At 40.7% G+C, this 22137-nt stretch overlaps 1 pseudogene; it reads right to left on the reverse strand.

Annotated features, from left to right (window-relative positions):
- The window catches only part of LOC109565525 (small ribosomal subunit protein uS3-like), a 99018-nt pseudogene that overhangs the window by 75831 nt on the left and 1050 nt on the right, over positions 1–22137 (reverse strand).

Below are 22137 nucleotides of genomic sequence, written 5' to 3' on the forward strand. Positions count from 1 at the left end.
TCAGCCAGTGCCTTTTCCCACCCCAAATCTGCTTTCTCCTGTCTTTAGAGCCAGGTCCCCTGCTCCTCCCTTGGTGTCAGTCTATCGACCTCATTGCTGATTCCTTTCTAAGGGAAGAAGGGTGAACTAGAGAAAAACCTCATCCATCCCCTCACCACCCAAAGTAGCTGGTGCTCCATCTGTCATTCGTTCTACAAGGAACCAGGCTAGGGGATTTCTACCAAGGGAATTTCACTTTCTATCAGGCTTCCAATGTTACACTTATGTGGCAATCAAACCATATCCAGAGGTCTCTCTGACCCAGTGAGCCAGGGAGAATACAAAATTCACCCAGGCATTACACAGACAATCCCTGAGAATATGTGTGTGATGTTAAAGCATGAATAGCGTAGCAGATAGAATGGTTTCACGATCCCTGACTCTCGGTGTTCATGTCCTTGTAATAATCCTCTCCCTCTGATTGTGGACTGGTTACCTGTGACTTTATTCTAACCAGTGGAATATGGCAAAGATGATATGATTTAATTCCCAGGATTATATTATTCTGGACAAGACTCTATCTTGCTAAGCAACTTGCTCTACCTTGCTGCCTATGAAAAAGCAAGCTGCTTTAAGTCCTACAGCCACAAGTAAATTAATTATTCCAACAACCAGCATGAGCATGGAAGCAAGCCTTTTCTCAGTCAAGCCTCCTGATGAGAATGCAGCCCTGGTCGACACCTTGATCAAATCCTTGCAGGGGACTCAACTAAGCCGTGTTCAGACTCCTGACCTAAAAAAGCTGTGAGATAATACATATGTGTTGTTTTGATCTGCTTTGTATATGGTTACTTGATACACAGCATGTAAAACTAATGCAGGCAGGTATGCTTCATATGGTGTTTTACACATTCAGTACATGGGAGAACTATCTCGAATCGTATGAACAGAAAGAGAAATGTCTTCGTGAAACCAATTCTTTCTGCCCCATGACAACAGTTCGGGTCATGGCCTCTCTCCTCTTCTGAGGAGAAGAGAACCAGAACTCTCAGAGTTCTGGCGTATCAGAACTCTGGATACGTCAGAGTATTAAGTCAGAGTAGCCAACGACAGACAAGCATCAAGGCTTTCCTGTCACCTTCAGCATCTGGGCTTCACAGCAGAGGTGAGTGGGAAAAAAATCAAAGTAGAGTATTTAAAGGGGCAAAGAACCAAAGCATGATTCTACCCTTCAAGCTAGAGAGACTCCAGTCACTAGTCCCCAGCTACTCTTTCCGATTCTGATGCAACTCAACCAAGTTGGGCTACTTCAGGTGAGTCCTTTCTGTAACTAGAATTGACAGAATATTCATTCTGGGCTACACGAGACCTGCATAATCCAGATTCTTTCCCATATTTCTACACTCCCGTTGTGACCTTCTTTTAGTGCTGGACTTCACCTTGCTTCCTCTTGCCGTGGGGCATTTGCACATGTTGGCTCCTGACACATTATTTCCTCCAATTTTCACATAGTTCATTCCTTCTTCAGATCTCAGCTTAGGTGACACTGCCACAGAGAAGCCTGTCCTTAACTTTGTGACTGAGCCTAATGCCTAACGACAGGCCCTCAGGGTATGATAACTCTCACCTCCTTGACATTTGTCACAGGCTAACTGTGCATTGGCCTCTTTGACTATTTGCTCAATGCAAGACTCCCCCACTAGCCTGTTTCTGAGCCACAAGGACAGAACTAGGACAAGTTTTGACTTTTTGTTGACTTGCCATTATCTTACCGGCACTGAGCCTTGAACATAGTATGTTTCAATAAAAATTCATTCAGTAAAGAGCTGACTAAAACATATCTGTCTAAAATAATTGAGGGGAAAAATGAGCCCTGGCCTGAGAGTCAGGACACCCGGTTGTGAACCAGCTTTGCACTCAATTTCAGCATGACATAGAGTGGGCCATTCCGATGCCTGTGAGTCTTCGTACCCCTGACTCGCTGAGAGCATCGTCAGCGCTACTGGTTGCTTGTTACTGACTGTGCTTTTTCACTTTGCCTCTTCAAGGAAGCAATAATGGGAAGACCTTTGAAATCCTGCTTCATTTCCTCAGAGCTCCAAAATTCTCAACAAAAAATTCTCAAAAGGAGTACAGGCTGCATGTAAACCAGAGAGTCCATTGGGGTCTGAAGTTAAAAGGTCATATTGTGTGGAATGGTCCTCATAGTCATCTGGGAACAATAACTGAAACATATAAATTACAGAACTGAGATGGCTGGCTGCTGTATCCATGGAAACAGATGTTGGCTTGGCCAAAGTGCTTTATAATGATTATGATTAATCATCCTTGAAATCACTGTTATTTATTGGTGTATAACTGATGGAACCATGTTGGAAGGGCTGTATTGTACAGTTTTACAAATTTCCTGTTGCCAGAGTTAGCACTCTGGTCATAAAATAGTAAAAATGTGCTTGAAAATATTCTTATTAAAATCAGAACAGGAAAATATAATGGCCATAGCTCTGAATAATAGTCAATAAAAAACATTGTGCCAACTCAAGTCACTAATGTTCAAATTATGCTTTCTTCCATGCTTCATATAAACTTAGTGTTAAAAAGCACTTCAATAAGTGACAACATTTCTTTTGTATGTTTTTCCTAAACACTGTTCACAACTCTGCTTTATCTGTATTTAAGTCAGAACTATTTGTTGTTGTTCAGTCAGTCACGTCTGACTCTTTGCGATCCCAAGGACTGCAGCATACAAGCCTTCCCTGTCCATCAGCAAATCCTGGAGCTTGCTCAAACTCATGGCCATTGAGTTGGTGATGCCATCCAACCATCTTGTCCTCTGTCATCCCCTTCTCCTTCTGCATTCAATCTTTTCCAGCATTAAGGTCTTTTCTAATTAGTCAAATCTTCACATCAGGTGGGAAAAGTGTTGGAGCTTCAACTTCAACATCAGTTTCTACAATGAATATTCAGGATTGATTTCCTTTAGGATTGACTGGTTTGATCTCCTTGCAGTCCAAGGGACTCTCAAGATTCTTCTCCAACACCACAGTTCAAAAGCATCAGTTCTTTGGCGCTCAGCCTTCTTCTCACAAAAATCTGGAAAAAGTTATGGTTCATTTATTGTTGCCCTTCCTTTAGCCAATCTTCCTTGTCACTAATATTTTTCCACCTTTATTTTCTGTTCAGATAAACTGAAGTTTGTACCTCCACCACTTAAGTGTGATTTTTTTTAATCTGGTCACATGCATGATTGAAGCATGACCAGAGTATGGAAACAGTCTTCATATAAACTCTTTTTCAGCTGAAGATAGGGGGCACTTTATGGAGACAGGGGGCATCTGGTTCTTTCAGAGCCATCTCAGCTTCCTTCTGTCCTCCCATCACTGCCCATCCCCACCCTGATCTATAAGTCAACAAGCACCTAACAAAACATGCACAACATTACTCTCCCTCACATGAGACAGAGAAATACCAAGGGATGTGGCAACAGCCCACCGTGGGCTTGGGTGTGTTCCTAGTGCATGTTTTCTCAGAACAGATCCAACTCCTCGGATACATATGGCATTGTTTTCAGTGGAAACAGAAACAGAGGGCTGAGAGAGAGGCCAGAGCCTCAGGTGCTGTTGATACAAGTCTTTCCTAAGCACATCCACGAAGCTACTACCGTATCATTCTTGATCTAGTGCCACACATAAACAGCAACCCCTGGGCCCTGGGCTATGTTCTCTGAACAGCACCAGGATTGTTCTGCACAATGCTCTGATTGTCTGTGGGGCAGGGCAGCTGGAGAGCAATGGAGTGGGTGCTGAAAGTCTGCTCCAGCAGCCATGCTAGGAGATGTTCCAAGCACCAGGTGTGTTAGCCACTGTCGATGTGCAGAAAGGCCCTGAGATGTGAGTCACAGTCACCTCAAACCTCCTGTCCTACTCTATCCTATAGACCCAGAAAATGACCTAGAATGCTTTGTACACCTGCAAAGGACAAGGCAAATGTGGTACACAGGAAATTAATGAACAAACAATGCAAAAAAAATTTGAAAGGAAGCAATATTTATACCTATTCTCCATCAATTTTGTCTGGAGAGTCTTTATATAATACATCACAGAAGGGCAAACATGAAGCTCATATACTGTTTAAATGGGCACAAAAGCAGGGCTGCCCCAGAGGCTTGTGGAACTTCTGTATCTTCAATCCAGAGAACCGAGAGCTACATCAAAAGTTTCCAACTCTCTGCACATTACAGAATGGAGAATTACCATTCTTTATTTTTAATTGCCTCTGGAAGACTCCATGATCTTATTTTAAAATATATTCCATAGATTATTATAAAATGTAATAAAGAGAAGCAACTATTTGTTATGATCTATCCCAATGTTCTTTACCTGGGGATTATTTTGCTCAATGGGACACTTGTTACAATGTCTAGAGACATGTTTTATTGTCACAACTGGTGAGGCAGGCAGGAGTTACTGATGTTTAGTGGGTAGAGGTCAGGGATCCTACTAAACCCCTCTACAAGGCACAGGACACTGCCACATAACAAAAAACTATCCAGCCCAAACTGTCAATAGTGCCAAGTTTGAAAAACCCTTATCTAGACAAATAGCCAGTATGACTAAATTATTCCTCTCTGAAAGATTCATCATTTGAATAATTGGACTAATCATTAAAGGCGTCTCTGTATAGAATGCCTTGGTTTCAGACCACTGCATTAATTTCATTGAAGGATAATACTGGTAAGCATTCAAGTAAAATTAACAATTTCAAATTGCCTACCATGCAGGCACACTCTGCCTTTACAAGGGGTACTATTTGAGAGGTGAGTAGTCACAGGCCTGTAAAACACTAAATAGGTGTTGTAGAGAAGGAAGTAATCCATTTGACTTGGGCATCAGGGAAAATTTAATATAAGATGACTTTGAATTCTCAAGCAAATTGTGCCTTACTTTTTAATGCTATAATTTGGCCATAGTTTTGAACTCTTGATTTGAATTATACCAGGCACTCTTCTAAATACATTCATTATTTCATCACATTCTCAAAAAAATCCTATGAAGTAGGAAATACTATTCTCATCTAACAGATGAGATAGCATTCTAGTAGGGACTTGACCATCTCCAGAGTGAGTGTGCATCGCTGCAGAGCCATGTAATCTCTTAGGAATATGACTAAGTGATCTGAACCAGAGATATCACCTCCCAATGACTGTCCCCTGACCTCTGCAGGGAGGGGTTCCTGGTGTTTAAGGTCCTCACATCACCAGCATTCATTATTCTATCACCAACAGGACAATTATTTCACAAAACAATCATTCTGGAGTAGGCTCCAAACTGTGGAGGGAAAACAGGCCTTCAAGTAATCACTTGAATGGTAACATTTGAATAGCTATCAGTATATTAACTCTAAAAGGAATTTTACCTTAGTCTATATTCCCCAAATGGGTTAAAAGTTAAGTCCCTGTCATTGCCTCCCCAAGTTCAAATCAATTTTATCCCGATTGAGGCTCAAATTCACTGCTCTGTGACAACCTAGAAGGGTAGGATGGGGTGGGAGGTGGGAGGGACGTTCAAGAGGGAGGGGACATGCTGGCCAATGGCCGATTCATGTTGATGGATAGCAGGAACCAACACAATACTGTAAAGCAATTATCCTTCAATTATAAGCAAATATATTTTTTAATCACCTATTAAAAATAATTTCATCCTGACTGTACAAATATAGTCTAAATATTGCATTTCATTTATTCACTCATTCAACAAATATGTACTGATCATCTATCACATTCTGGTAAATGGGTTGAATACCTGGGATATAGCAGTAATCAACTAGACAAAAATTCCTTAACCTCATGGAACTAATCAATGAAAATGACACTTTGATATTAGAAGATTCCTAGGTAAAGAAAGTAGCCATAATGTTTCTTATCTGTATTTAAATTATTGCCATCATTATTCAACTGAATTTCCAATTTACACTTAATCTTACCTTAAAATGTTTAGTGTTTCCCCATGTTGTTTCTCAAATAGATGTAGGCAGGATCTCTGGAAGGGATAATTAATGAAAAATGTCATCACCTAACTCTTTCTGAAATATTTAAATAAAAAAGGAAGATGTATTAAGCTAAAAGATACCAATACAATTTTCTTATCTCAATGTGCTTTATTTTCTGAGTGCTTCTAGGTTTCTTTCCAGTGTATAGCAACTGAAATATTTCCACAAATTTATTTCTGAAATAAAATATATCAGGCTGAGAGATTTTAAGAGCAATTCCATTTTTATATCATGCATCTCTTTTCCATATTCTAGTTTAGAGAGCTCAGTTGAGCAGGTTTGCTACATCATTTTTACTGTAATAACGAAGATTTTTATCAGATCCCTTGACAAAACCATTCACTTTACCTTTGTATGTCTGTCCATGTTGCTCCCTACATCTGAAAATCCCCATTTTGTCTCCACTAACCAATCTGCAACCATCCTTCATAACCTTATTTGATATTATCTTGCTTATGTATATGTGCTTATTTTCATATTTTTCTCTATTCTTGAAAAGATTTGAAACAGCCTATAAAACGACACACAGGAGATGTAATAGCAACAGTTAAAAGTAAGGCAAGAGAAGAAAGTAAAACCAGAGAGGAGCTGAAACACAGCAAGGAATGAGTTTAAAAATGCATATCACCACAACTTGCACATGTGCAATAGGTGAACATAAATCTAGCCCTAAATTTTCTGGCAGCCAACATGAAAAGAGAAACCTCATCAGTCACTCAATTCAGTGTCCATGCCAAATTTCCCAACAAAGTATAATTGTTCTTGGTGCTCAGAACAGTCAGAAACTTTCCCGGGGATCTTCAAAATAGATGGTGTAATTAGCAATCATTATAACTTTGTTACCATTCATACAAGATACACAGGACTGCTTATTAAAATGAGTCTTGACGCAAGCCCAGTGGTACATGCACAGACACAACACAGAGAAAAGCTGCCCTTCTGAGAGGTAGAAAGAGAAGGCAGGGATGGCCGACCCAACAAAAGAGTGTTCCAGACTCACTGATCAGTTTTGACTCAGGAATTTAATTTAGAGTTTCAGGAGGTGGATGAACTTGGCAGTCCTCTCTAAATGTTGTTCCTCCCAGCTTTTGATTAATGTTGTGTGGTGACAGCAAACACATCGAGAGAAGCATTCTGTGTGCCATTGAGTCATCCTCTGGTATCCAAGCAGAGCCCAGAGCTGGGGCTAGAGTTCGTATCCTTTCCAGAAGGTGGGGACTCTGCAGACTTGCCATCAAGACAAATGTCTGATGCACAGCCAGGCCACTTGCCCCCCAAAAAGGTGAGCAGAGGAAGCGCTAGCAAGGCAGGCCAGGATGATTCCCAGAAAATTCTTCTGAACCCATTGTAGAGCCAGATGAACAGGCAGATGATGTCCCAGTTCCATTAGCATGGACAAAATAGCATTAGTCTGAATTAGTTGAAGATAACCAGACTCCCATTTCAGGCAAAATAAAACATGCACAAAGCCCTGAAAGCATTTTTAGCTTTGAGCAGACTACTTCTGTGTGTTCCATGACAAACCATTATGAAATGCACATCTAGGAAATAGAAACAAGTTGTAGGGGATTATTATTTACTTATAAATCCGCAAAAAGATAAGACTATCCAGCAAAGACAATAACTTGTTTGGAAAGAGAAAAAAGAAGAAAAGGCCAAGTGGCCTTTCTTTTGGACAATAATTGGCCAGTGGGGTCAGAGGCTTGTTCAGGCCACTCCTTATTTGAAATAATAGAGCTTTAATATTCATGTAAGAGTGTTTGCTTGTTTTCTCTATAGCCAAGAGAGAGAGGGGTTGAAGTCAGCCTAACCGGATCATTATGAGCCAAGTTTTAAAGAAGGAAAAACTAAATACAATCCTTTATAATCTCAAAAGCTATCGTCTGCCATGTTGAAAGACTGTTCCTATTGGCTCTGATCTGAGCAGAACCATAATAGGGGAAGTTTTATAAAATTGCTCTTGTACTCAGAGCAGGCAGAAACTTTCCCTGAGATCTTCAAAATAGATGGTATAATTAGCAATCATTATAACTTTGTTACCACTCATACAACAAGATACACAGGACTGCTTATTAAAATGAGTCTTGACACAGGCTAGTGGTACACACACAGCCACAATACAGAGAGGCTCTGTCTACACTGAGCTATTCAAACAGCCAAATCTTATATACAAGGATAAAGAGCAAGGGATTTTCAATAAGTGCACCAACAATTCAATATCTCTAACATATCTATTTATCTAGGAGAGACTGAAGAGGTTAGCGGTGGTCTTTAAAGGAATAAACTTTGCTTAATGTTTACTGTTCCACATATAAAGCATTAGTCTATGAAAACTAAACTCTTAATTTGATAATAAAATACCTGGCATACAGTTTAGGGCTATTGTCCAATAAAGGATAGCTATAACTTATTAAGCAGTGACAGATTTTATTTTCTTGGGCTCCAAAAATCACTGTAGATGGTGACAGCAGCCATGAAATTAAAAGATGCTTGCTCCTGGGGAAAAAAAGCTATGACAAACCTAGAAAGCATATTAAAAAGCAGAGACATCACTTTGCCAGCAAATGGTTTTTCCAGTAGTCACATACGGATGTGAGAGTTGGACCATAAAGAAGGCTGAATGCTGAAGAATTGGTGCTTTCGAATTGTTGTGCTAGAGAAGACCTTGAGAGTCTCTTGAATTGCAAGATCAAACCAGTCAGTCCTAAAGGAAATCAGCCCTGAATATTCATTTGAAGGATTGTTGCTGAAGCAGAAGCTCTAATACTTTGGCCACCGGATGTGAAGAGCCAACTCACTGGAAAACCCCTGATTCTGGGAAAGATCGAAGGCAAAAGGAGAAGGAGACGGCAGAGGATGAAAAGGTTAGATACCATCACTGACTCAGCGGACGTGAATTTGAGCAAACTCTGGGAGATAGTGGAGGACAGAGGAGCCTTGTGTGCTCCAGTCCACGGGGCTGCAGAGAATCAGATACAACTTAGCGACTGAACAATAACAAAACATAATTTAGGACAGGAAATACAATCCTCTTAGAGTACAAAATAAACTATACTATTCATCCAATCAAGTAAAGCTGTACCTATAGCATAAATAATGGTGGAAAAGTTGAGGAGAAAGGCCCTTGAATATCTTTGGAGGAAAAAAATTACTTCCCTAGACTCTAACTATACATTATTTAGTACAGTAGCCTAACACAGATTCTGATGTGAACTGTTTTTTAAGTAGTGATAAAATTTGAAATAAGTTTTCAACTGTATGAAGTTCTAATCTGTCACGTGAGATTTTTAGTACATGTGATAGCTCATTAATCTCCCTGTGGAGGTTTTAAGTTGTTCTACTCTCTATATGCAGAAAGTGGATCCCCTCTTGAGAGTTTAAATAGTTCTCAACTAATAGGATGCCACATCAAATATCTGAAAACCACTTTCAACCTGTTCCCTAGACCTGCCATAACAAAGTAAATTTGTTACCTCAGCAATGTCCCTATCTACAAATAAGGTCATATTCTGAGATACTGGGGGTTACAATTTCAACACATCTTTTCAAGGGAACACAATTCAACCCACTATACAGTCCTAATGTATTCTAACTTATACAGTCCTGAACTTATTCTACAGAATTGAAGGCTCTTTAAAACTGGCAGCTTTAAGCAGTAATGAGGATACCTTGCCCATCCAACTGTAAGTGACCTTGTACCTAAAGAAGTGACCTTTCTATTCCTCATCATGAGAAAGGGACAGCTCTCTTATTGTTTGAGGAGCCACAACATAAGCCATGGAGTGTGTCTTTCTGTTGTTCTCCACTGATGAGAGGCTGTACAGATTGGTGGTTGATTGCACAGAGCCCGGGGCCCCACTGCCTGGGTTCAAACTCTAGCACCACCACCTCTAGCTGTGGGACCTTAGACAAGTCTTTTACTGTCTCTGGTCTGCAGTTAACTAGCCTGTAAATGGAGATAATAATAGAACTTCCTCATGGAGATGTTTTGAGATTCAAATGAGCCAATATGTATGAAGTGCTTAGAACAGGGCCAAGCACCCAAGGAGCACTATTTTAATGTTAGATATTTTAAGCTGTTTCAAAGTTAAATATTTAAAATAAATGTATTATTTTTCAATATGAGGAATAAAATGTTCACGTCTCAATAGAAAACTATCAAGGAAGCTAGGTTTCCCACAAGAACCCCCTTTATGACCCTCATTCCATATTCTCTCTACCTAGTTGTAATTTCTTTTATTTTTAATGTCTTTTCTCCATTAATAATCATGTACCAAGAAGCCTCTCAGTCTAGTTTTGGCTCCACTTTGATCACTCTGTCATGTCGCTCGATTTCACCAATGTATCAATAATAGAAGGCAATTGCTTCTTGGATAACATCTTCATCTCTGGACAACTGACCTCCTCCAGGTAACTATAGACAAGTTCCATGTTTTCCATTTCTTCTACATCCTATAAAACTCAGAACAATATAAAGAACATAAGCAGGTTCTGGATAAACCCCAAATGGTTGAAAGGTAAATACAAAGTAAACCAAGACACTAAGAAGAGGATCCTTTATTGCAGACTAGTTTGCATATCTAAAGATCGTTGCTGTGAACCATTTTTGTTCACAAATGCTCAGAAAACTCCAGCAAAGGCATAGAGTACAAAACCTAAGAAGAGATTACAGCTGGGAAGAATTGGCTTCAGGCCTAACATTGCTTTATCATGGTTCTGGCAGGTAATCAATAGGAAATTCTGTTGCATAGACATAAATCATAATTGAGTTTTCATCAGTCTTGTGCCAAGTGTGTGCCTGTATGAAATCCAGGATCTCAGTGCCAAGGTGCCTTATCAGTCCATATGCAAATATGCCTTTTGATGAAATCAAAGAATAGCAGAATTCAGAGGAGACTGCACCTCGTGCTGCCAAAGTCAGGTAGACATTTAACTCTTCATACTGGCCAGTGACTAAAAACTGCCTGCAAAGGGGGAGGCATTTCTCATGCAATGCTGCTCTTTAAATGCTCAAGGGTATTCAGAAATGGGAAAAAAAAAAATCAACTCACAATGTTTATTCCCCCTAAGATAGTATTCAAAAAAATCTCTTACCAAAATCCCTAAAAACTTAATCAAAATTTATTAAAAGACCATTAACTAATACTAAAAATAAGTTTTATATACAGTTTTCTCAAGGCAAAATGGAAAAAAATAGTATTAGCAACTATCTCCTCTAAATGTCAAAAAGAAGACAAAATTTCCAGACTTTCATCCCTCTCTCAAAGATAACACATCTAAAACTCAAGATGGTTTAAATTGAAAAGCTTTAAATCTATGTTCATTTATTTTGAGAGTTGATGGCTAGATTAAATCAAGCTTATAGATTTATAACAATCTGAACTTTTAAAATTCTTTCAAACACCTTCAAGCATACCCTTTTTTTGTTTAGATCAACCACCAGAACTTTTTTTTAAGACACTAAGGACTAACTATCCGAGATAATATTTTACCTAGATATTTGCTCAACAATTCAAACTGCTTCCCATTGCTTACAACATACACACAGAGAAAGAGATTTTCTAGACCAGCACTTCAGTACAGTAGCCACTATCCATATGTAGCTATATAAATTTAAATCATTCAAACATAATTAAAATTAAAAATTCAGTTCTGCGCTCATACTGGCTACATTTCAAGAGCTGAATACCACATGTGCCTAGCAGCTACAGTATCCTATGACATAAGTATAGAACATTTCTATCATCACAGAAAGTTCTATTGGACATTGCTGCAAGTCTGTACCATGCTTCTTACATCCAGAAAGATCTGCGCTTTGTATCATGACAGAGGGAAAGGCCCCTTTTCTCTCTGCATTCTGCAGAGAATCCAGATCTCACTACAGCCACATCTGTTATGAAGAGTGTCCAAAGAAAGGGCCACTATTTCCCACCCTGAGCCCACATGCATATGGGAAGAACTAAGAGGCCTCTCCTCCCAGCATGGGAGAGGAAAAGCCTATCAAATTTGCTCTGGGGAAATACAGAAGCAGGATGTCAGCAAGATGGCAGAGTAGGAGATTCAAGCCCTCATACTCCCAAAGAAACATCAATTTTAGTCACCGTTCATGGACAGGAATACCCCTGTGGGAACCTGGAAGTCCAGGGGAGAATTTAGAGCACTTCCTTTGAGGATAAAATAAACAAACAAACAAGGATAGAGGCACTGAAGAATAGAAGAGTTTCACATTCCCTGTGTCAACCATCCTCCACAGCTTCACAGCTCAATGCCAGGAGAGACCCCTCAACCCATGATTTTACCCACAAGGAAAAGTAAGAGCAGAATGAGCACCCATCTTCCCCAGCCTAGTGGGACATAGGCCCCAAAGCCCACTTCTGCCTTACCCTATCCAGAGCATCGAGGGGATCCGCCTGGCCGAATGGTCTTGGGGGGAGTAGGAGCAGGGCAAAAGGGCTGGGGTCACAGAAACCACTGTGCAGATCTCAAAAACTGACCACAGACCCTAGAGGCTGGCCCCCAAACCCCATCAGACACCTCACTGGCAGCCACCCCCCAAACTGGATGGCATGTGGCCCAGCAGGCTACTTGTATCCTCCCAAGACGGTGCACGTGAGCCTCCACAGACCGTGTATGGGAGCCTCTGCATAGGGCATTACAAACCCTTGCAGATAGCACACGGATATCCCAGGTTGGCTTGACGTTACAGGACTGGGAGAAAGTGTACAACCCTGAATACTCTTCAGAGCACAGACCTGGGGTAAATAACAAAACCAACCCACAGCATGATAAAAAAATATTTGTTAAATCATATGCTGTGTGTGTGCTGGAGAAGACTCTTGAGATCAAAGAGATCAAACCAGTCAATCCTAAAGGAAATCAAACCTGAATATTCACTGGAAGGACTGATGATGAGGCTGAAAATCCACTACCTTGGCCATCTGATGCAAGGAGTCAACTCATTGGAAAAAAATCCTGATGCTAGGAAAGATTGAGGACAAAAGAAGAGGGTGACAGAGAATGAGACGGTTGGATGGTATCACCAAATCAATGGCCATAAGTTTGAGCAAACTCTGAGAGATAGTGAAGGACAGGGAAGCCTGGTGTGCTGTGGTCCATGAGATTGCAGAGTCTGACACAACTTAGCGATTGAACAACAATACAGTATATGACAAGGGATATATTCAGCACCCATAAAGAATTCTTAGAGCTCAACAGTAAAGCGACTTATAACCTGAATGAAAATGGAGAGAATATTTGAACAGTCATTGCTCAAAAAAAAGTAACCAATAGCAAGTGAAAACATGCTCAACATGGTTACCCGTAGTGACATTCACTTGAAAAACAACGAGAAACCACTGAGCACTCACTGAGATGGCTATCATAAAAAGACAGAGCATCAGAAGTGTTGACAAGGTTTCCCCATGAAGCAGGGTGTGTTGACCCATGGCAGAGCACACTTGCTTCTGAGGGAGAGGCATTCCCGGTACAGACCAAGGAGAAAGTGCAAGTCTGTGCGAGATTGCATTATAAATGCCCACCTGAGTGTTCTCAACTTTGTCAGCATGAAAAAGGGAAGAAGGGTATTTCTGGACTCTCTGATGCTTTCGTGCCTTATCACCTGGGGCCCCAAAGAGCTACAGAATCCACAAACTTTTTAATCTCTCTAAAGAGGATGATGTCCACCACTGTGTTGTGAGAAAGCCCCTAAACAAAGAAGAAACTTACAACCAAAGACCCAACATTCACCGTCTTGTTACACCATGGTATGCAACATAAACATTGGTGTATTGCTCTGGAGAAACAGCACATCAAGCAAAATAAGAAAGAGGCTGCAGAACATGCTAAACTTTTGGCCAAGAGAATGAAGGTGGCCAAAGAGAAAGACAGGGAACAGATTGCCAAGAGATGGAGAATGTCTTCTCTGAGAACTTCTGAGTACAGTCAAAAATGAGATGTTCTAAGAGTAATAAATTGTTGTTTCTTCACTAAGTTGTGTCTTTGCAACTCCATGGACTGTAGCCCACCAGGCTCCTCTGTCCATGGCATTTTCCAGGCAAGAAGACTGGAGTGAGTTGCCATGCCCTCCCCCTGGGGATCTTCCCAACCCAGGGATTGAACATGGGTCTCCTGCACTGGCACATAGATTCTTTACCACTGAGCCACCCATAACAAATAAATAAAATCAGATAAAAACCAAAAACAGAGTGTATAATGAAAAAATATCTCTAGATAATTTTCTGCTTCTTCAATTTACAGTGTAATATGGGGTGATTAATAAACTTGCTATATTCATGGAACACAGGAGTTATTAAATTAATGTCACATTAAAAAACCAGATAAGAGGTAGCATACTTATTAACATGGAAAGCCATTTCACTGTTACATAAATAACTACTTTATAAACACTTACAAATATGTTTTCCATGCAATGAAAAGAAGTGAAAGTATTAGTCACTCAGTCACGTCCACCTCTTTATGACCCCATTTACTATGGCCCCCCAGGCTCCTCTGTCCATGGAATTCTCCAGGCAAGAATACTGGAGTGGGTAGTGAGGATCTTCCTGACCCAGAGGTTGAATCCAGGTCTCTTACATTGCTGGCAGATTCTTTACCATCTGAGCCTGTAATGCAGGAGACCAGGTTTGATCTCCTGGCAGGCTACAGTCCATGGGGTTGTGACATGACTGAGCAACTAACACTTTTCATGTAACATCACCAGAGAAATCCTGTCTCACAGAGAAAAATCAGAATGTTTAAAATTACCAAAAGCTTTGAAGTCCAGTGCCAGGTATAGCATAAGTGTCCAATTAATATTTATAGACTGATGGGGGGGAGGGAATATTTATGTATAAATAAGAATATTGACTATAGGAATACACAGATGATTTTTTCACACAGTATTTCAATACCATGTTCAGTTTGGAGCCTGAAACTTAAGTGAATAGAGAACTTGGAATAGTTCCAGAGAAAAGCAATGAAAATGATTAAAGACTTGGAAAATGGGGCCTATAAATCATGAGTACAGGAACTGGGGCTTATTTAACCTGAAAGAAAAAGCTACATGACTGCACCAGATTCTTATATCTGAAAGTGAAAGATGGGTGAGATTTGCCATCACCCGTCCATACAGCGCTGCAAGCAGAAATCCAGAAGTGGCAAAGATATTTTCCAAGTATTAGTATTATTTCTGTGAATCTCTGTCTCTTTTCTTGTGGTTTTTAAAACAACCAACAGCAGCCCTGGGACAAGCTGGGTGTGCATTGATTAAACCCACAAACATGTATCTAGTGCCACCGTGGGCCAGGTGCCTTGCTGGGCATTACGGAGAGACAAGAGTAGGGTAATGTGTGACTCCTAACCTCAGGAGTGTGGAGGATTAGTCCAGGAGACAACCGTGTAAAGACGGTTGCTGGATGTCAGGGAATCTCCTCTACAGATGATACACAGTGTCTCTAAGAAAGGCACAGGAAAGTTCACTTGGGAGGCTGGGGTAAAAAAAAAAAAAAAAGAGTTTCTTTACCAGGGTCTTAATGCTGCAAATGAGTTTGTTGAGCAGAAGTAGGCAGGAGAGCACTTAGGACATTCTGTGTGAACAGACATCAAGCACAGGAAAATCCAGGCATGTGAGATGGACACGTGAGAGCTTGAACCAGTCAGGAGGGCCGGAGCAGATAAGGGAAATGTTATCACATCCAATTTGCAGATGAAGAAACTGAGGGTCAGTGTTCTCAGTGATTTGGGCAAGGTTATCAGCGATCAAGATCAGAGTTGGGACTTGAACTCACAAGTCCTGATCTCCAGTTGTTACTCCTTTAGCAATTCTAAGGTGCCATGGTGTGTCAGATAAATATTTCTTTCCATTAGAGCTGAAATTATTATCAACAAAAAATTCATCTTGTTGAGTAATTTGAGGGGGAGATGATGTCATCATGGTCATATGGTGCAAAGTCACTGGATTCTGTGTACACACACACACACACACGTTATTTATAAATAGAGTTTCATTTAACCAAAATGTCATTTACTAATGAATAATGTATCTCCGCTTCATTTGTTCAGTTATACCCCACATAGTAAAGATGAGAGATGTGAACTAGAATTAAATTATTTTCAATTTTTTATTTTAAACTGAAACAAAATGTACCACATACCTGAGCTGCAGGAAGACAGCTTTCTATTATCACTCCTGCTGCAGCCTCACATCTTCTCTTTTCCTCATGTTTTTAATGAAAATCTTCAGTCAATCTAACAATAATCAAAAAATGATTCTGGATCAACATACATAAAATGTGGGGAAAGAAGCAGCTTGCTGGAGTCCAGGCAAATCACAAAATAAAACAGAAGTCATTGGCGAGTTAGAGATTTAGTTTATTTGATCTGTTTTCTCTATAATTGGAAGCTAGCAAAATCCTGGATATTAAGTTTTGGATATTAAGAATATAGAATTCCTGAATCTGAATGTTTCTGTCTCCATAATTGACTGATAATGAAGGAAAAGTGCACTTCTTGTTCTCTTTAGTCTTTGTGTACAGACACAAGGACCTAACTGCAGATAAAAGGCTGCTGAAGAAGACCTGATAGTCCAAAAAAAATATCAAGACTCAAACATACAAAACATCATTACTTCATTCATTCTAATGTTTCTTTTTTTCACATAACCCCAAAATATAATGACTATTGTATTCATTTTCTACGTGCAAGACAGAAATCCATCTTAAACATATCCCTCTTCTAAAAATCCACTGTTTATTAGAAGGTTCCTAGATAAACTCCCAATTAAATAAGTTGCCCTAGAAAACCCCATACCAATATTCCTATGTGATCACAGTTTCAGAATGACCTTTTTTCTTGCCCCATGCCTGGAAATCACCTTAAAATTCAATATCGGAGGATGAACTTTCCTGGTTCAATTTCCCAAGTGTCCTAATCGCAATTATATCCAGTGTGTTGGTAGTTACTCTCAGGAAGTGTTCAAGGACACGAAAGCTCGCCTCTCTATCTTGGTCTTCTAGCCCCCCTCTCCTAGCATGGAAATGCTGTATTAAGTAAGGAAGATGCAACTGTGCTGGGTGGTCACAACAGCTGTGATTACCTCTATGCGCTTGCCTTACAAAGGCACTGAAAAGTCACTGAGAAGTGGGGCAATTTCTTAGCCATTAATTTGGGAGAATCCTGGCTGCCCTAATATGGTTTAAAACATGAACATCATGACCTCAATGTTCTCAAAAGGTGTTAGTCTCCCTGTCTGTCTTTAAGGGAAGTCCTGAGTTATTTTGCTTAGAGTGGATGCATTTAAAAGCAAATAGTCCTGAGTATAGCTTGAGTACATGTCTGAACTCTTGGCTTCAGGTCGAGCTAACCTACAAAAGTGAGAAATATAAGCTTGGCCTATTAGTGAGCCCTGATCGGCTCTGACACCACTGAGGAGAGTGACTTCGGGACTAGCTAGTACGCATGCACTGGCTGGGAGTCCACACAAGCTGGTTGCCCAGGGTGATGGCTGGAGGCAGAAGCCCCTCTCACCTAAACCTGCAGGTGCAAAAGCCAGAGGAGTCATTTAAGCTCCTGTCCTAAATAATATGACTCTGGTTAAAACTAGAGAGATGCATTGGCATAGGTCTTTATATTGATGTAAAGAGACCCAGAGGTAGGAAGCAGGGCCTGAATTGAAGGTAAGCAGGAAGGTGTTTGAGGAAACTGCATAATGTATTGGGTGGATGGTGGGATTTATTTTAAAGTCCATAGATGGAGCTGACTCACTACAGGAGAATCCCTCCCCTAGCCAGGCTGAGTGCGTTTGCCCAGGCTACTGCTGCTGCTGCTGCTAACTCGCTTCAGTTGTGTCTGACTCTGTGCAACCCCATAGACGGCACCCTACCAGGCTCCCCCATCCCTAGGATTCTCCAGGCAAGAACATTGGAGTGGGTTGCCATTTCCTTCTCCAATGCATGAAAGTGAAAAGTGAAAGTGAAGTCGCTCAGTCGTGTCCGAGTCTTCGCCACCCCATGGACTCAGCCTACCAGGCTCCTCCATCCATGGGATTTTCCAGGCAAGAGTACTGGAGTGGGGTGCCATTGCCTTCTCCGTTGTCCAGGCTGGTACACTCCTAAATCAGAGGTACATTCTCAGGTATGTTCTGCAGTCTCTACCCTTTACTGCTGATGCATAAAATGAAGCCAATGGAGCTGAGGAACTCTTTAAAGCACATTTTGGCTGTCTTGGGAAAATCAGCACTAGTTATTAGGTTCTAGTGTAGTTGACAGAATTTCAGCAGAGAGCCCAGGACTGGTATGCAGGCATGTGAGGAAGACGATGGAGTGGATCGCCACAAGTACATCCCACTGTTCTCCTCCCAGGCAGGTGGTATCCATGGGTCAGATGAAAGAGATTACAGGGCGAGCTGAAATTCTACCAACTATTAGAATAATAGTGGTACCAGGAGATGCAGAAAGAACTGGACATGGTATTTCAGGTGGAGGAAAGCAGTGGAATTTTATTTGTTTTATATCCACATTGGCTGCTGTGTGGATCAGTTGTGTAGTCTTTAAAAGATCCAGTTAAGAGTGTTCTTCTTTCAGAACAGACTGATATGCTCGCTCTGCTGCTGCTGCTGCTAAGTCGCTTCAGTCGTGTCCGACTCTGTGCAACCCTATAGACGGCAGCCCACCAGGCTGCCCCGTCCCTGGGATTCTTCAGGCAAGAACACTGGAGTGGGTTGCCATTTCCTTCTCCAATGCATGAAAGTGAAAAGTGAAAGGGAAGTCGCTCAATCGTGTCCGACTCTTAGCAACCCCATGGACTGTAGCCCACTAGGCTCCTCCATCCATGGGATTTTCCAGGCAAGAGTACTGGAGTGGGGTGCCATTGCCTTCTCCATATGCTTGCTCTATTAGTCTGTAAATTTTCAAAAGGTAAATGGAACTATAGATAGACAGCATCCTCCAAACTGGGATTTAAGTGGTTGTGCTATATCAGATCCTAGCAGATTCCTTGATGAATAGGGAGGGTATCAGAGAATGGTGCCCTGGTGGGAAGGATCAGGACCGGGAGTAAGCCCTAATTTGGTTTCTCATGGAGGACGCCCATATCAGTCAGGTCAGGCTAACATCTGCAAACCCTCTTTCACTCCCGTAAGATCGCTGCCCAAATGTCACCTTATTGAAGAGTCCTTTTATGGCCACCCCACACAAGATAGAAGTCCCATACTTATTTTTCTTTATTTTTCTTCTACATCATGACCATTGTCTATAGCACTATATATTTTACTGAGTTATTTATTCTCTGTATCCTCTCACTAGCACTTAAGTACCATGAGGCCAGGAACTTGACCTATTTCATTCACTGTTGTACCCCTAGCACCTAAGTCAGCCCCTTTGTACTAACCATTTAATAGTTATTTGTGCCATGACTAGTACATGGTGGGAGGGATAAATTGAGAAATTGGGACTGGCATACACATACTACAATATATAAAATAGATAACTAATATGAATGCACTGTAGAGCACAGGGAACTCTACTCAATACTCTGTAATAACACATATAGGAAAAGACTCTAAAAAGAGGGGATATATGTATATTTATAGACTTTGCAGGTGACTCAGTGGTAAAGACTCTGCCTGCCAATACAAGAGATGCAGGAGACACAGGTTCGATCCCTGGGTCAGGAAGATTCCCTGGAATAGGAAATAGCAACCCATTCCAGTATTCTTGCCCTGGAAATCCCATGGACAGAGGAGCCTAGTGGGCTACAGTCCATAGGGATACAAAGAGTCAGACATGACTGAGTGACTGAGCATACACACACACACATATCTGCCAAATGTAGCAATTTAATCATGTACTTGAGGTGTCATTATTCTTTTGGGGGTTCCTACAACCCAGCAAAACAAATTCATTTTTGAAAAAAATTTAAAATTAAATAAAATTATTTTCTATTTCTTGTATATATATAATTACACAACCAGGAAACTTAACAATATTAAAAATATAGCCTAAACTAAAAATAAAAATAGTACATGGTAACTTCATTCATGATAACATATGCTCAGTAGCACTCCCTTTCCTATTTATCTAAGTCAACAAATTCAATCATTCACTTCCCCTCTTCCCTATCCATAATTTGAGTTGCACTGCCCAAATGAAAAAAAGATCAGATGGTCAGCAAGTTCTATCTTAGAGCATTATATCACACTGATGTCTCTTGTATGAGGGGATGAATGCCGAATAGTTAGCAGATGAGAGGTTGAGTGTTTTTACTAAGTTGATTTAACATAAGTATGCTCTCCATATAGCTCTGGAAGATAAAGATAAAGACAGAAATTGGGCATGGCATGACACAAGGCACTTGACATGCATTATCACATTTAATCTGTACAGCCATCTTGCAAAATAGAGGAAACTAAAGCTATTTCACCTAAGAGAAAACTATGTCTCAGTGATATTAAGTTAGTATCACAGTAGAATTCAAAACAATGTCTGTCTGACTCCAAAAGTCTATGGTCATTTTACCACATCACTGGAGTGAGTCAATGAAATACGCTTAACACAAGTGCAACTTCCTCAGAATTTAAGCATCATTTTAATGGTCACAGTTTATAAGAAAAAAACCCTAGGTTCATTTCCAAGAATACTTATTTCATGCTGTTATGAAAATACTTGACAATTAGAGTCAACTCTTGCTATTTTTAGACATATTATGCAAGATTTTGGCTCACCCAGGGCAAATCTTTGTTTAAAGCCCGTTTATTAACCAATAGCACCTACTCTGCTTAATGAATTGTCTTGTTGATATTATTGGCATTTTGTACCCTGCCTACTTAATTGCTGTGCTCTAAAATAATCGATGTCTTTTGCCTCACCAAAGCCAAAGCCAAGGCAAATTATGAGACGGAGAGATGCTTCCGGCTCCTCCCATCCCTTCCTTGTTAGCACCTCGCTAAAGGAGAACAGAGAAACAAAAGGAATATAGACTGCAAGAATTGCTCACTTAACAGTAGGTCTGACACGTAAAGATCAATAACCAGAATCCTAGTAGGCCATCCCAATAGCCAATGTTCAGCTGGCTTGGATGGTGTTTCTAATCTTAGAAGTCAACGAGGTAGTAATCACTTCTGTGTGCACCATACTGAGTGTCTTCTAGATTATTATATAGTGCTCACAATATGAGAATTTACTGTTGGCTCTAATTTACAAATGAGATGTTGAGAACCTTCACTAAACTTAGATATAAAGGAACTAGAATCCACCCAGGTTTATCTGACTCCAGGGCCTGTGTCCTTCTCCACCAAACTATGGTACAGACCAGGAGTGTTCCAGGTCAGAGAAGCCATGGGCATCTCAAATCCCAGTGCCCATCTGCGGAAGCAGGACCTTTAGCTCCTGGCTAGATAGAAAAGGGTCATGGGACCAGGCTTAGCTAAGCATACCAGGGCCTGATACACATACTATTAATACATGTGACATAAGTCAATGAGGCTCACTTCAGTTCTCACAGAGAAGGCGATGGCACCCCACTCTAGTACTCTTGCCTGGAGAATCCCATAGATGGAAGAGCCTGGTAGGCTGCAGTCCATGGGGTCGCGAAGAGTCGGACACGACTGAGCGATTTCACTTTCACTTTTCACTTTAATGCATTGGAGAAGGAAATGGCAACCCACTCCAGTGTTCTTGCCTGGAGAATCCCAGGGATGGGGGAGCCTGGTGGGGTGCCGTCTATGGGGTCGCACAGGGTCGGACACGACTGAAGCGACTTAGCAGCAGCAGCAGCAGCATGGCATCTCAAAAGTTTTTGGATGGAAGCATACACAAGGACCTAACTGCAGATAAAAGGTTTCAGAAGAAGACCTGATAGTCCAACAAAAATTATCAAGACTCTTAAACATACAAAACATCATTTACTTCATTCATTCTACTCATATTTTTCATACAACCCCAAAATATGATGGCTATTGTATTAATTTTATACATGCATCTGTTATCTACAGATAACACCTTAAACATATCCCTCTTCTAAAGCTATAATTCTGAACTACAGATGAATTAATCAAGATACTTCCCTGTTATAATCAGTTTTCATCATCACCAGATTTACCCCTGAACAGGGTACTTC

This window comes from Bos indicus, chromosome 11 (genome assembly GCF_029378745.1).
Source record: "Bos indicus isolate NIAB-ARS_2022 breed Sahiwal x Tharparkar chromosome 11, NIAB-ARS_B.indTharparkar_mat_pri_1.0, whole genome shotgun sequence".
NCBI lineage: Eukaryota > Metazoa > Chordata > Mammalia > Artiodactyla > Bovidae > Bos > Bos indicus.